General features: G+C 44.1%; 1 protein-coding gene across 1 annotated transcript in view; it reads left to right on the forward strand.

Moving 5' to 3' along the window:
- Positions 1 to 17,084, forward strand: part of ppfia4 (PTPRF interacting protein alpha 4) — a 560,134-nt gene that overhangs the window by 147,454 nt on the left and 395,596 nt on the right. The gene's annotated exons all lie outside the window — the stretch shown is intronic.

Genomic DNA, 17,084 nt, shown 5'->3' on the forward strand with positions numbered 1-17,084 from the left:
CGAGGTGGACCGGGAGCCAATGTAGGTCAGCGAGCACGGGGGTGATGGGAGAACGGGACTTGGTGCAAGTTAGGATATGGGCAGCCGAGCTTTGGATAAGCTCAAGTTTATGGAGGATGGAAGATGGGAGGCCAGCCAGGAGAACATTGGATGAGTCCAGTCTGGAGGTAACAAAGGCATGGATGAGGGTTTCAGCAGCAGATGAGCTGAGGCAGGGGTGGAGACGGGCGATGTTACGGAAGTGAAGTAGGCGGTCTTGGTGATGGAGCGGATATGTGGTTGGAAGCTCATCTCGGTCAAATAGGACGCCAAGGTTCAACCTCAGACAGTTGCCAGGGAGAGAGTTTGAGTCAGTGGCTAGGGAACGGAGTTTGCAGCAGGGACCAAAGACACTGGCGTCGGTCTTCCCAATATTTAGTTGGAGTTACAAATACAAGTTGTTTTTAAAAAAAAAAGTGGAAGAAAGTGGGTGTATGCATTGGTGGGAGAGCATAAGGATGGCACATGTGGGAGCGTGTGCAAGGTTAGGCTGCTAAATCCGCATGTGGCCTTTCTGTGCTGAAATAAAAACCTAAATTTTATATACAGACTACACACTTGAGAAGTGATGAGGTGCTATATAACTGCAAATCTTTGTTTCTCTTTCCTGTAAGTGAACAATTAACATCAATTGATTACACTTCTAATGCGACCTGTCACCGCAGGAGAGTACAGCCATTAGAACAGTTATTGCAATAATTAGCTGAAATGTTAAAATTGGTAGGCTTTTGATTATTGATTTTAATATTGCATTGTGTGGTCGAATGTGAATATAAAATGCATTTGAAATGTTGATGCCGTAAATCGTATTCAATATTCTGAGTCATGTTTTAAAAAGAAAAATACAAGTTCAATTTTATTCCAGATTGAACTGCAAAGTACAAAAATAGTCAAATATTGCCAGATATCCCATTCCAATATGCATATCAGCATCACTAACTTCAACATAAACATTCAAATAAAATTCCACCTTTTTACTCCTGCATTCTCCATTTGCTGTAAAGCAACAGGTGAAAAAACTCAAGAAAGGATAAAGGAAAAAAATGGTGGGGGGTGGGAGAATGGGGAAATCCTTGTTCTGCCCCAGATTGGCCCTGTAACCTCCAGGATAACTTTACAATGTTTCTTGACGTCAGAAGGGATTTAGTTCTGAATGAACAGGAAGAGAGGCGCCCTTTTTTTTCCACCAATCCCTCTCAAACACTGGATTTTCTTTCATCAATCCTGTACTCTTGAGGTGCTTCATATTCTGTTTGATCATCCAGGAAGGGATGAGCATTCAGTCTGTTTTCCTCAGCAGTAAACCCTACTTATGAGAGTGCAAAGCAAGTGGTAGCCCAAAACACTAATATTCCCCATAATAAAACTATACTTCAGTCAAATCCTTGTTGGGCGCATTAGGCATTAGCATGTTAACAGGTAATTATGCAATTGGCCAGGCTGCACACTCATGGAAAACAAAGGTCTTCATCAATGTAGGATCAGGAAAGTCCATGATTACAATAAAGACCTTGCAGTTCCCTGTGTTTCTGAGAATGTAATAACTTCAACTGGAAAAGGAATGAACTAGGTAAATAGATTTGTACTTACCCTGCAATGTTGCAAACTTTCAAGTTGAACCCATGAATAGGCGGTGATATTTGTTTTAGAGGTTGGGGGGACATGTCCAAGTTTTCGGTCTGCTTCCTCCAGGCGATGGAGTGGATTGCTAAGATCCACAACGGTGAATTGCCTGCAGTCCAGGAAGGGTACAGGCTTGATGAGTCAAAACGTTGTCATTTTCGTCTTGTGTTCACATCGCCCCACATCACAACGGTGCGTAATACTCAGCACATACCAGTTGTGAGAGAAGCTATTTACAAAAAAAAACTTAAATTATTTACTGTATTAAAGAACAGATACACTAGCAATGAGTTGAAGGCTGGAATTCAATCTTCAAGGCTTGGTAGACATTTTATAACAGTTTCATGGTTGAGAGATTGCAGTCCTGCAACTTGCACATAGGTACCAAAAATTCAACACGGTCTTATGCTGTCTTCTCAAAGGTTTACTTCTATTTAGTCATAATGCTGTCTGTTGTAGCAAAAAGAAAATAGTAATGACATTTTTGATGTGCATTGGAATCCTGATATGTGCAGAAGATCAGGGTGTGCCCAGGTGTGACCACTGTACATGAATCTCCCCACATTGGAGGTTGTGGGTTCAAGAACCACTTCAAGGATTTGGGCACAAAATCTAGGCTGACACTCCGGTGCAGTACTGAGGGAGTGCTGCACTGTCAGAGGTGCCGTCTTTCGGATGAGACGTTAAACTGAGGCACTTGTCTTCCCCCGCAGTTAGACATAAAAGATCCCATCGTGTGCACTATTTCGAAGAAGAGCAGGGGAGTTCTCCCTGGTCAATATTTATCCCTCAACCAACATCGTTAAAACAGATTATCTGGTGATTATCACATTGCTGTTTGTGGGACCTTGCTGTGTGCAAATTGGATGCCACGTTTCCTACATTCCAACAGTGACTACACTTCAAAGAGCACTTAATTGGCTGTAATGTGCTTTGGGACCTTCTGAGGTTGTGAAAAACGCTATATAAATGCAAGTCTGTCTTTTTTGCTGCTGAACCACCATTCATCCCATTCTATGGGAACTGCACAACATCATCCCTTAACTATTCAAAAGCTGGAATTTGTGGAGTTTTTGATGGCAGAAGGCGAGCTAAAGGCCTATCAGTGTCATGAGAATGGGGAGTGAGGAGAATGGTTTGCTCAGCACTGTGAGGTGCTTCAGTGCGCTAGTTGAGGAAAACATTTCTTGGAGGCTGACATTTTTTTGTCCTTCTAAAGTTTGGACAACCAAGGAGGTAGTGGAGAACATTTACATGAATAGATTGATTTTAAGTTGCATGCAGCATTTTTTTAAAAAATACTGCATTTGACCATGGGGCACTAATTTGTTTTTTTTTTCTCCTTCTCTGCTTCTGTCTGGCTGGTCTGGAAACTGAACTGCTTCCTGTGTCCGTTGTGTGTTCCATTGGATTTCAGGTATGTGTCATCACATTGAAGAGAAAAACAAAACCTGTGGAGTACATTTTTAACATTTGCTCTGGGCGAATGTTCCTAAAAAGGCACATTGTTCATAAAAGCATCGTACCCATTTCTCATTAATAATGCATTGAAATTCTTGGTGGGCAAGACCTTTTTAATGTTGCTGCATTTGTCTTTGATTACTGAGGTGTGAAACGATGTAATTATAAATGTATTGGTTCACTATTACACAGCATGGTGTCAGCATGTTCTATCCATGAGGGGGAAATGAGGTTCTATTTTTTTTGTTGTTGACATTCTGGGGAGGAGAGTCGTTGGAGTTGAGCAGCAGGGTCAATTGGCATTGTTTGAGAGTATTTTCTGTTTGCATCAATTCTGGTTTCCCTAAGGAATTGAAAGTGCACTCTGTTTGGGACAGGCTCCACATTGATCTAAAATGTGTTCAAGCACATGAATATTTTATTGTCCCAAATCTTACAGTATTCTGAATTACCAGCCTTGTGCTATAATCTCAATACAAGTTCAAGACCTGTTGGAGACAGGTGATGAAAAATCCGTATCTCACCTAATACATCACCGTTCATTATTGGACAGATGAGTGGGCAGATAGTTGAATCACTACTAGCATATATATATATAAAATTGCTGGGACTTGTCAGCAATATACAGAAGAATGTATTTTTAGGAAAATTCTAGACATTCATTTGAAGCGTAATAAGTTGTACTTTCTACAATCCACGAATATTTCAATTGCGCTGCACATATAAACTACTTTATCTCTGTAAAATACAAAACCTTGTCACATGTCATCAGGTGTCTTTTGTGTAACAGCCCAGAACTGTCTGATAACTCTCTCTCTTCTAACGTCCAACCTCAATCAATATTTCTGAAATCCCTCTGCCCCTCTCACCCCAACACAGTCTGTCTTGTTTTTATTTCATCAATGCTGCTGTAGTCATTGCTTCTCTGAACTTTTCTCGTGTTTCCTCCCAAACTCCCAATTTCTCATCCTGTGCATTTTTTCTCCTGTGTTGAAATCCAGGCTCATTTCATATACATGCAAATCTAGAAAACTTAGCAAAAGCTGAACTGGTCCCCAAAAAGCTGACAACTCAGCAATGGACTGACTGTAACCTATGATATGTGAAAACAAATAGCTACACAGGCTCAAAATTTAAACTATAGGTTTATACAACTTTCTTTCACTTGTATTGGGGAGGGGGGAGGAGAGAGAGACGAGGACACCGGGTGTAAAGTTGGATACAACTATTACTTGCATTTATATAACATCTTTAACATACAAAATGTCTCTAGACTGAAAGAGGGACAGAATGCCAAGCTGGGGAGAGTTTAGGTGGGGTGACTGGAAGCTTGAATGTAAAGATGGATTTTGAGAGTTTTTCAAGGAGAGAGGAGTAGAAGTGAAGAGATACAAGGTAGGAGTTTCAGAGAGCACGGCTTAAAGCCTCTGCCTCCAAGTGGGATGGAGGAAGGGGTGATGCACAAGAACCAATGGTATGGGAGGGAGGAGTTTTCAGCAGCAGGGTAGTGTATCATGGAGAAATATGAGCATGAGCATTTTAACTTAATGTACTGGGGGTTGGAAAGTTAAGAGTGGAATCAGGCGCGTGCAGTCCCACTGAGCTGGAGAATGGGTGAGAGGCGTTGGAGAAGAATTGTTGTGGTTGACTGTATCGACGGCAGCAAAGGGGATGAGGAGTGCTAATGCACCTCGGTCACAATCACTTGATCTCTCCAGAATCTGGTTGGTCTGAACTTCGTACAATGGTTTTGATAGCACTCGCACATGTGAATGGTACTTGTGCACAACTGAGGGAGTACATCTGTACATCGTGGTTTTTCTGGCCGCATTGTTAGGCTGATTTTTGGTTGACCATTTTCAGATGTGTAATAGTTGCAGTGAATGACTTATTGTGCAGTGAAATTCGAAGACTGAGTAATTGCCACTTTCCATCTGTTCAATTCTACAATATACAGCCATCTCCTGAGGCCAGGTACTGAAAGTATGTTTATTAAAACAAATGCATCATTTAAAGATCAAAAGAGGTGCTTTTTCAACATACCCACGTGTCTATTTAATCTCCTGCATTAGCTGCAAAAGCTATGTAGTTTTCGATATTTAAAGGAAGGTTGAGTCATCCATTTCTGCTGAACTTGCTTCAGGCCATTCCTGGCACTCCTGCGGAGCAGAGGGAGCAGAGCAAATAAAGAAGCACCTCTGGCTGATTGAGAATTGAAAGCACATGACACATTGAGTTCATGAGTAATTGTACAGCGTTGCCATGAGTGAAAACCAACAAAAATGCAGTCTTCAGCTTTTTCATTTAAAAAAAAAATCAGAATATTTCAACACCTTTTTTTTTCAGCCCTGGTTCCCTTTGTTTGCATTACTGGTGGTTGTTTGCCCTTTACTCTTGCACAGGAAATGCATTCTTACCTCTTTTTTTTCTTTTGGAAGCTTGATAAAGGCCAAAGGGTTACAATAGAAACAGAGTGATGAAGTTTGACATTTCACACCATCTGAGAAACTGGGGACCATGGGCAAACATTCCCGTTGGACTATTTGGTTATTGCCCTTTGCTTTTCTTGGATGACTCAAGTTCGTGGGAAGCGAGTGTGCTCCAGACTTTTTCCCTTTGAATGCTGTTGATGGTTTGAATGTGCAGCCTGGAGTATGCAATGTGCAGAATCATTAAGATGATAACCATCTCTTCTAAAGGAGCATTCTTGCTTTGTGTTTCATGTTTTAAATGTGGGTGCTCCCCATATTGCTCTGGAGTGTACTTCAAAATTATTTATTTTAACAATTATTGCTCCAGTTGTAAAGGCTGCTTCTCCAACCCAGTTAGTCTTGTTTCCCTTCAGGTTATTTAGGGTGATAGTGAGGGTTTCCTGTCTCTTGGTGCCCTTTGAGCAAGTGGATCACAGCGAAGATGGGTAAGAAGGTGCAGCTGCCATTTGCTGTCTCCCTCCCAACCCCCCTGCCCATATTGAAAGTGGCCAGGCTGATGAAATGGCAAGGCGATAACTTTGCTTGAAGTCCACTTCTCTGTATTTAAAAGTTTTGCATCCAGCAGTGTCTGGACACACAGTATGCTAATTGATTCAAATGTCCAACTCACTTAAAAAAAAATCAATCAAGACCAATGTATATTTGTTGAAAAAATCTGATTACTATCTTACCTTTTTTTATAAAAGCAACTAATAAATAAATAGCCATTACCACAAAAACAATATTTACTGCTAGTGGGTGTTGCAACACTGGCATTGACCAGTGCAGTTAATGTGTGATGATGGCCTGATTGAGGAAGTGATGATCACAAGTTTGAATGATAATCAAGTACTGATTGACTCCAATTTCTTCAATGTATTTTAAATTGGCAGCTTGTTGGCAAAATTACAGTTAACAATTCTGCCAATTTAGGAGCACTGCAGTGTTACGAAATGTGGACGAATTTGTTTTTCTCTCCTGTTGCTATGGAAATGCCATTTCTTGTGACTAACAGCCGTGCCGTGTGGTCTGAAGCTGAAACGGTTTGGCGGGTTTGTAATGTTGGCTGAGATGCAGCTGCTGAGCGGTGTAACATTAATTACTGTGTTTGCATGTGCTGAACATACTGAAGACTAGGAATTTGAAACTAATCTGAGATAGCACATGCATACAGCAAATGGGTGATTGAGGTCTTCCAACTGGCATGTTTTGGTTACTGTTGTGGAAATTGGAGACAGATGCTGCATCATTGACCAGTCTTGACTACAATTGTGAGCTCATTAGTGTTTCTGGCTCCAAGTGCAGTGGAGCCGATTTAAGGCCTGTTGCAGTTTACCAGAAAGAAAAATTAAAATAATCAGCATGATTTAGATTTGTATTGACCTTAATGCATAGAATGGAGCCTTTACCTTAACTTTCGTATCACCTGTGCTGCAAAAAAAAACATTGATGCACGCTTGCTCCAAATCAGTCTGAAGCTGGCTGACTAAAGCCCTTCTGAATTATATTGGTGCATATTGTTGCAAGATACAGCCTCTTGGATGTACAGAGGCTGTCTGTGGAATAAAACCTGATACATTTGACAGTGTAGTACAATGTACTTTGTTTCAAATTGTCTCCACGACCTGAATATTAGCACATAAAATCCAAAATATTTATATTCACATTATTATGTCTCAATAAATATCCTAAGCATCTTCGCATACAGGGGAAAATCTTTGATGTGCAATAACTGATATGCAAGCAAATACAGCAACCATTTTGTGCATTAAATCCTACAAGCGGCGGACAAATGAAAGACCATTTAATTTGTTTTTGGTGGTGATAGTTGCGATCGGAATGTTTACTCAGACACTCGGGGAGTTTCCTGTTACTTTGAATAGTATCATGTGATCTTTAACATTCATTTGAACCACACACACAGGCACATGAGTTAGCTTCCCATACAGCACTCCCTCAGAACTGCACTGATGTCAGCTTAGATTATGTGCCCAAGTCCTGGTGTGGGGCTTGAACCCATAATTTTCTGACTCCGAGATCCGAAGCGTGAGAGATACTGAGCAACGCTGCCACCAAGCAGCCACAACACATGGAAAATAAAATAAAACTCTTCCATGAACTCCACCTGCATGTGCATAGAATAATGAGTTGGAGTGTGTTACAATGACGAAAGGTGTGGTGTTTCAGAGGGCGTTGATAAGCTTCTCCGATTGTTTGATGGTCTGTATGAGGCCCCTTGCTATTCTCGAGCCTTGTGCTCCATTTTGTTATCCTCATTATAGTGCACCACAGGTACTGTTAGATTTTCTTTTCTCTTTGGTAGGTGTAAATGCTTCCAGGCATTTTCTTTTCCCTCCAGGATTCTGCAGTAAATTTAAGAAGTATCATGGGGGATTCAGTGGAATGCCTGAGCACTTCTTAAACCTGGCTTCACACTATACTGGAGCTCTACTTGACACGCTGTCAAGCTGAAATGGCATGAGGCAGTTTCCCGAGGTGGTCTCGCAACAGTTGGCTTGCGTTTCAGATCAGGACCTGTCTTGAGTTGATGTGCGGCTGAAACCACTTTGCACCAGCAAGAGAATGGTACATAATTGTGTTGTTAGATTGGGGAAAAAAATTATTTTCCCCTCAGAATCCAAGAATAACATTCAGAAATTAAAACTAAGTGTAAAAGCCAAATTAGTTTCATAAATTAGTGAGCTTTAATTGTTCTTTGACATTTCTGATTTATAAGGGAAGAAAGAACATGACTTTGTTGTAAGATTTCCTTTTGGTAAGCCAGTTATTTTTGGCAGTTTACCTTCAGCTCCAGACTGAGCTGTGTAATCACTTTGGAGCTAGTCGTGCTCTTGTTTTGTGGTTCACTCTTCCACTGTGATGATTACTTTGATGTTTGGAACACATAAACTCCACAACATTTGTTAATTATTTTTCAAAGACAAGATTTTTAGGTAGCCACCTAGTGGGACCACCTCATCAACTCCCCTGCAGCTAGGTTTGGAGGTAGGGATACCAGTTTACTGATTTGGATGTCATTCAGCTATTCTCTGATGGGCTAATGGGGCCAACATCATCATTCAAGCTGAAATTAGCTTGCTTATGTCCACTATATTGTTTCCATGAGGAGCGTGATAACGATCTTTCCTCCCAAACCAGGTAGCTTACTTTAAAATGGATTGCTATTTTATGAGGAAGTACTTCAGAGGTGTTGTACCCAATTTACATAGACTATACAGCACAGAAACAGGCCTTTCGGCCCAACAGGACCATGCAAGTGTTTATGCTCCACGCAAGCCTCCTCTCACCCTACTTCATCTAACCCTATCAGCATATCCTTCTATTCCTTTCTCCATCATGTGTTTATCTAGCTTCCCATAGGTACATCTATGCTAGTCGCCTCAACTACTCCTTGCATCAAATTCCACATTCTAACCACTCTCTGGGTAAAGAAGTTTCTCCTGAATTCCGAATGGGATTTATTAATGACTATCTTGTATTTATGGCCCCTAGTTCTGGTCTCCCCCACAAGTAGAAACATCTTCACGTCCACCCGATCAAACCCTTTCATAATCTTAAAGACCTTGATCAGGTCACTCCTCAATCTTTTTTCTGGAGAAAAGAGCCTCAACCTGTTCAATCTTTTCTGATGGGTCTAATCTCAATTCTGGTATCATCCGAGTAAATCTTTTTGCACCTTCTCCAGTGCCCCTATATCCTTTTTATAATATGGAGACCAGAATTGTTCACAGTATTCTAAGTGTGGTCTATACAAGTTTAACATAACTTCTCTGCTTTTCAATTCTATCCCTCTAGAAATGAACCCCTCTGCATAGTTTGCTTTTTTATGGCCTTATTAAACCATGTCACTACTTTTAGTGATTTGTGTATCTGTACCTCCAGATTCCTCTGCCCCATTTAGACTCTTATTTTCCAAGGAGTATGTATATTCAACTGAAGAGGAATAAGTAATTGAAGGAAGTCTTCCCAGAGCTCAGTATGTGGACATTCTATGGAAGTGGCTCCTGATGCAGGCATGCTACTATCTCTCTACCAATAACAAAACGTGATAAGTGTCAGCCCCTAGATTATGGGCTCGTGTCCTGGAGTTGGGCTTGAACCCATGACCTTTTGACTTGGAAGCGAAGGCGCTACCGACAGCACCAAGATCAAACGCACATATGCACTCTCACACACATTCCAATTTGTCTATCGTGTCCTCCCCCGTGTAAACAGTCCCCAATGAAATTTTCAATTTTAAGTTTCCACACCTATCGATTACATTGTAATCACCTGCGAAGTCTGTAGGTGGTGCTCCTATAGTTTAGTAGACTTGGGTATTATTCTAATTCTACTTTTTAATTAACTATATTTACTTTCCCCCTTCTGGGATATTTTGTCCCAAAATTGCTCCAGTCAATTTCCCTCCCAATCCCTGAAGGACAATGTGCCTTTCCCTTGCACTTGATATCCATGGGCTCGATTTTACCGTCGGGTTTCCTGTGGGTTTCCAGCGGGGGGGGCCCCGAAAATCCCGATATCCAGTCACGTGACCGGATCGCGCCACGATCCCGACCACTTCCGGGTTCCCCGATGACGTGCGGGGCTGCGTGCGCCGCCCCCGCTGGTGGGAATCCCGCAGGCAATTAAAGCCAGTGGGGTTCCACTTGAGTGTACTTACCTTGCTTGTTGAGGTCATTAAATGAGCTGAATCAGCTGTCAAAACAGGAAGTGTGGGATTTTACCTTCAACGCAGATTGTTTCACACACTGGGGGAAACAGTTTCCCTCCAAGCAGGCGTGTTGCAGCCAGCAGCCTGTGGCAGCTGCCAAGGTGCACTCCACGGGGGGGGAGAGCCCTCACCCACGCAGGAGGCCACCGCGTCACATAGGGCAACCCCTGCCCCCCACCACCCCCCGCCAAGCCAGAGGCCAGACCGACGCGAAACCGCAGCCCCAGTCCGAGGAACCACCCACCTACCCTGCACAACCCCTCAGACCAACACCTGCCAGATGGGTGGTGTGTGGACACCCTCGGAGGACGAACAGCATGACCAGCCCCAGCAGCCTCGCAGTCCACGCCGTCCGCCGCAGAGACGTGGAGCCCCCCAACACGGTGCTGTTGCACGCCCACCTGCACAGCAGGAGGGAGGGCAACCGCAGAGAGAGATGCGTCGCAGAGGGCACTACCCTCGCCACAGGGTCCACAGGCCGAGGCGCAGCTCCCCGGACCTCTCCGAGCAGCAGTGCACGCGGAGGCGCAGATTCACTTGACATGTAGTCGTGGAGATCTGCAGGCTCTTTCATGCCGAGCTGCTCCTGGCTGGCCCCAGCACCATCTGCTTACCTGTCACTGCCAAAGTCACCACTGCCCTCCGCAACTTCTCCTCTGCACCCTTCCAGGGTGCAGCCGGGTACACCGCCGATGTCTCTCAGTCGTCTGCGCGGAAGAGCCCTGCAAATACACCTGCACCTACTCTGCAGTAACACAATGGGTGGCATCAGTGGTGGGTCCTCATAGTGATTCCCAGGAGCGGGCATTATTGGACACAACAGACAGGATTCGCGGAGACATGGCAGTGGTGGTGCCAATATAATGTGTGATGTTTGTTGCTCTGAAATTCAATATAGGTAACACCCATGGCAAACCCTCAGACACCCTTGTGCATCCCCTTCATGCTCACGACACGTTTGCCTTCCGCTGCCTACTGCACATATGTGATGCATGCCCTGTGGCTGCAGCACAGGTGGTGGCAGGTTGAGTGAGGCTGGCTGTGAGGGAGATGTATGAGAGGGTGAGTATGGGATAGAGCCATGAGATTGTATGAGGATTGGGTTGCGTGTTAGTGGCGGGGTGAGTACTGGCGAGGTGAGTAGGTGCAGGTAAGATGAGGATGGGGTTTGAGTGGGTATGAGGGGTGATGTGACCGAGTAGTGTTGGCGGTGCCGAAGGAGATGTGGGGTGGGGGCAGTGTTGTGGCAGACGGAGTGTGGGGGAAAGACTACGTGTTCTCACTGTGGCTGACCTACTGCGGTCATTGGAGCGCCTCCTGCATTGTATGCAGGTGGGCGATATGTTGGTGGCGCAGGTGGCCCCCTCTGCCACCTCGAGCCAGGCCTTCTTGGTGGCAGAGGCAGGCCGCTTCCTCCCGCCCGCCGGGTGGAAGATCTCTGTCCTCCCCCTCCTCCTCACCCCATCTGATGATACCTGGGGTGAGGCATCATTAAACTGGGAGCAGCCTTCCCCCTGGGCTGCTCCATGCTGTAATTTGTTCCATTGGTTGCAGCATCTGTCAGTGGAGGACTGCCCCTTTAACTAGAGAGCCTCCAGCTGACAGATCGTACTGCGCATGCGCAGCCCGCCCGACGCGCAGACCAGCAGCGCAGACCCCGGAGGAGCAGGTAAGTGATTCCAATTAGTGGATTGCCTGCTACGATCGCGCGGGCAACCCACTAATTTCACCGGGCGCGGAGGCCACGCACCCGAAACCCAACCCGCCGGAAACCCGCAGGCCTGCTAAAATCAGGCCCCTTGTGTTTAAATTCCTTCATGTCCTCGCTCCTCTCCATACTGCTACAGTGGAGCTGTGTCCCTTTAAGGCAGTAAAATGTAATTTCTGTTAACTATGCACTCATGTTAATCAGTCACCAAAGTTACAAATGGCATCCTCTGTGATTGTGGTGCACCATCTCTCCTCATCCTCCATAGCCTGTCTGCTGCCTCTTACACGGTCAATCACACCGTCCTCCCCAGTGCCTTGCCTCTGTTCTCCCATTCGGTGGGACAACCCTCACTTAGTTCTACTATTCTATTGTAGCCAGAGTGTTTACAGCAATCGCGTCTGTTCCTGCTCCCGCACGTTGCCTGTGGATTCTCCCAAAGTTCGATCCATGGCCCGCTCCCTCTTCCTCATTTACATGATGCCCATAAGATATCGGAGCAGGAGTAGGCCATTCGGCCCCTCGAGCCTGCTCCGCCATTTAATGAGATCATGGATGATCTGATTTTTACCTCAACTCCACTTTCCCGCTGTTTCCCTATATCCTTTGACTCCCTTGCTGATCAAAAATTTGTCTGACTCAATGACTCAGCCTCCACAGCTTTTTGGGGTGAAGAACTCCAAAGATTCACGACCCTCTGGGAGAAGAAATTCCTCCTCATTCCCGTCTTAAATGGGCGACCCCTTATTCTGAGACTATTCCCCCTAGTTTTAGATACCCCCATGAGGGGTAACATCCTCCCAGCATCTGCCCTAATCGAGTCCCCTCAGAATCTTGTATGTTTCAATAAGATCTCCTCTCATTCTTCTAAACTCCAATGAGTACAGACCCAACCTGTTCAATCTTTCCTCATAAGACAACCCTTCCATACCCAGAATCAACCTAGTGAACCTTCTCTGAACTACCTCCAATGCAAGTATGTCCTTCCTTAAATCAGGGCACCAGAACTGTACTCAGTACTCCAGGTGTGGTCTCACCAGCATCCTGTACATTTGTAGCATGACTTCCCTGCTTTCATACTCCATCCCCCTAGAAATAAAGGCCAATATTCCGTTTGCCTTCCGGATTACCTGCTGCACTTGTATGTTGACTTTTTGTGTTTCATGTACGAGGACACCAAGATCCCTCTGTACCGCAGCATTTTGTAGTATTTCTTCATTCAAATAATATTTTGCTTTTTTATTTTTCCTCCCAAAGTGGATGACTTCACATTTTCCCACATTATATTCCATCTGCCAAATTTTTGCCCATTTGCTTAACCTGTCAGTATCCCTTTGCAGACACTTTGTGTCCTCATCGCAACTTGCTTTTCCACCTATCTTTGTATCATCAGCAAATTTGGCCACAAGACACACTGTTCCTTCATCCAAGTCATTGATATATATTGTAAACAGTTGAGGCCCCAGCACTGATCCCTGTGGCACCCCACTAGTTACAGATTGCTATTTTGAAAATGACCCTTTTATCCAGACTCTCTTTTGTTAGTTAGCCAATTAGATGCCCCTTGGCGACATCTGGCCCTGAAGACATGGGGTCAGAATTTGCTGTCAAAATAATGGGTAAATGGTATAGCAATTTCAGGCGAGAAGCAGATGCGCAGTTAAATGTGAATATCTAAAAGTTGCTGTCTGAATTGCGCCACTCCGCTGTTGGCTTTGTGAAAATGGCGCATTTTTTTAGGAACTTAGTGTATTTGCCCAATAATGAATTGCCCATTTAACGCTGCACGGAAAGTTAAGTCTTGTTATTACAAGCCTAAGTACCGTTTTAATGACATGACAAGTGTTGATTGCCAATCGACTGCTCTGGCGTCAAAAATTAACTATTGCAAGTGTGGCGTCTCATTCCTTTAGGTTTTGAATTTTTCGGAGATTTTAAAATGTCAAATTTTAAATTGAAACATTTTTTTCCTTTCTGTCTCTCTTTTTCTCTTAATCCAATCGTTCTTTCTCTCTCTCTCTTTCTCTTTTGGTACCTGATTTGACATTGAATTCACCTCCTTTAATTGACCCTCCTTCTCAGTCCTTCCTGTGTTTATTTCCCAATCCTTAAATCTCTTTGGTTGATGAGATACCCTATTGGTTGCCCTTTTCACTCAGGTCCCAGATGACCTGTTTCCCTCACTGCTCCAACATTAGCTCGCACTTTCAGCAACTTTGTGGGCAAAAGACGCCTTTAGATGCCCTGCTACAGTAAATTCTAGCATCTGGAATCAGCTTCCATATGTACGCTGACAACATCCAGTTTTACCTTGCCGCCACCACCTTCTCGACCCTTCCATTGCCTCTGTTGTCAGGCTGCTTGTCTAACATCAGTTTTGGACAAGCTGCAATTTCCTCCCGTTAAATGTCGAGAAGACCGAAGCCATTGTTTTCAGTCCCCGCCACACAATGTGTACGTTCGCCACTGATTCCATCTCCTTCCCCAGCCACTGTCTCGGGTTGAATCATACTGTTCACAAAGCCTATGTCCTATTTGACCCCGAGCCGAGCTTCCGACATGATAATCCTCTACATCACAGACATCCAGTTTCACCTCTAACATTACCCACCTCCCTCTCCTTTTAAGATCTTCCTTAAAACATAGGAACAGGAGTAGACCATTCAACCCCTCTGGCCTCTACTGCTTCTGATGACCTTGTTGGGCTTGCTGTATCTGCGCCGTAAGTGTCGTTTGTGCTCTTGATACTCTGCATTATTGTGTAGCTAAATATCAAAAGTGAATGTCAAGATGTCTGCACAGGCTCCCCATTGTCACAATTTGTTTTGAAAGCCAGGACTTAAAAAGACAAAATGAAAATGCAGCTTGATAATAGTCTGGTTATTCTTGATTAGAAACTTTGCTTAAAACATAAGGTGGTCTTTAGCCCTTCCATAAATCATTTGATCCTGTGAAAATGCTCCATCAATTATGTGTCTGAAATTTACAGTTTATCATCTCCGATTTCTTCATGGGTCTTCTGACTAATTCAGTCTTGCCCTTACAGCAACTTTTAAAATAGCAATGCCTTTATAGTGGAATAGGGGCAGAGAAAGTAGTTTAATGTAATTTAAGATGAAGCTAAGCTGGTAGCATTATGTGATGCTGTCCATGTCAGGAGCAGTTATAGTTTGCATTTTGGGTCAATGTGAAACGGTTTTAGCTTTGTATCAACAAAAATTGTGTAGCACAACTGAAGTGTGACCTGAATGATATTAGGTCAGAAGTTTGAGACTACCTGATGGAAATATTGTACTCTGACTGCTACATTATAGCTGCAACCAGTGTAGAGTGAAGTCTGAAGGTTCCCAGACTATCAGTTGGATACCCTGAGAACTTTATGAATTTTGTTTTAATATTAGAAGTGTCGACCATCCCTCTGGCACTGACTCCATCAATCACCCCAGCTGCCACCTCAGGCTGAGTCAGGCAGTGCCGAGTCTTGGAATACTGATCGACCTCCAGCTGTGCTTCCTCCGGTCCCCGCCCCCCCCCCCCCCCCCCCCCCCCCCCGCCCCTCTCTCATCTGCTTCATCACCAAGACTGCTGTCTTCCGTCTCCACAATGTTGCCTGCTGGTGCCTTATTTCTCCCTCCCTTCCTCTCCCCAACACAGCTGACAAAATCTTAGTCCGTGCTCTTTTCTCCTTAAGCTCAACTTTTCTAGACCACTCCGAGTTAACCTCTACCCTACTTTCAACAAGTACTCGTTCAGATCACTGTAGTCCTCATGCTCAGCGTGCCCAAAATCAGGCACCCCCGTCATTCCTGTCTTCTCCAAGCTCCACTTGCTCCCTGTGCCCCCAACGTGTTAATTTCAAAATTCTTGTCCTCGTTTTAAACCCCTTCATGGTCTTGCCTCACCCTCCCTTAATGTCCTCCAGCCTTGCAGCACACACCATTCTCTCTCAAAGTGCCATGCTTGTCCTTTTCCACTCCATTACGTTCAGCCATAATGCTCCTGTTCTCACTAAGACCTTGTCTAGTTCCCTCTGCCTCCCCCTCCCCATTTCTTAAAGCTCTCTTCAGCCCACCACCCTAACTGTCATCTTTTCACCTTTACCACTCCTGTTCACTGTTTACTGTTGTGTCCCCTCAATGTGAACACTCAGCATGAATGCCAAAGGGGTAAACCAAGGTCTTCCTGTAAGTGAGGAGAGCTGTAGGAATGTAAGTTATTGGCTCTTCAGTATTAAATTTTAACCAGCAGTCAGATGCCCTGTTTGCAGGGCTCAATTTTCCCAGGCTAGAGAACTGGCAGTATAACCTGGGTCTGCATTTTTCTAAACAGCATGAAACTCTCAATCATTATGGCACTTGTCATGTAATGACATCTTTGACAGCAGGATATCTGTTCAATATAATTATGAGCACGAGATGTAGGTTCTGAAATGGGGAAACTTTAAGTGGAATAATTCCAGTTGTGGCTGGTGACAGTGTGGGATCCAGTAAATGCAAAGTTTCACCGGTGGCACCACAGAGAGATCCGGGTTATTGTACACCATCTGCTTCTGCACACAATGAAGTCATACACACCAATCACCATGCAGTCTGCATGAGTAGTTCAGTACTTAAAAATAGCACAGTAAATAAAAAATGAGGATGGCATGTTATTTCTATAAGTGATCTCATTTCTCCAGTGCTGACGGTATGTAACATGTTCACTGGGAGGCACTTTGCAGTCTCCACCCACTGCATTATTAACAAAGTTTAAAAATTAATTCTGCCTGTTACTGGGCAGCTGCAGTCTTCTAACTACTGCATGATGAAGTTGCATGTTCACGATGATGTTAATTACTGCTTAGAGCCGCTGTTTGATTTTAAGCAAGACTCGAGGGACCTGCTATTCCATTTACCTGTACTGTGCCAGTGACACCGGAGTCTGTCATTGTGTTTGAGTGATGAAATAAAAACCAATACTGGTTATCCTTTCTATGAGAGCAGTTTAATTCACCCCATCCCCAAAAAAGGAAAAATGCTCATCAGGAATTAATATTTCCACTGTTAACTGA

The sequence above is a fragment of the Heptranchias perlo genome, chromosome 27 (genome assembly GCF_035084215.1).
Source record: "Heptranchias perlo isolate sHepPer1 chromosome 27, sHepPer1.hap1, whole genome shotgun sequence".
NCBI lineage: Eukaryota > Metazoa > Chordata > Chondrichthyes > Hexanchiformes > Hexanchidae > Heptranchias > Heptranchias perlo.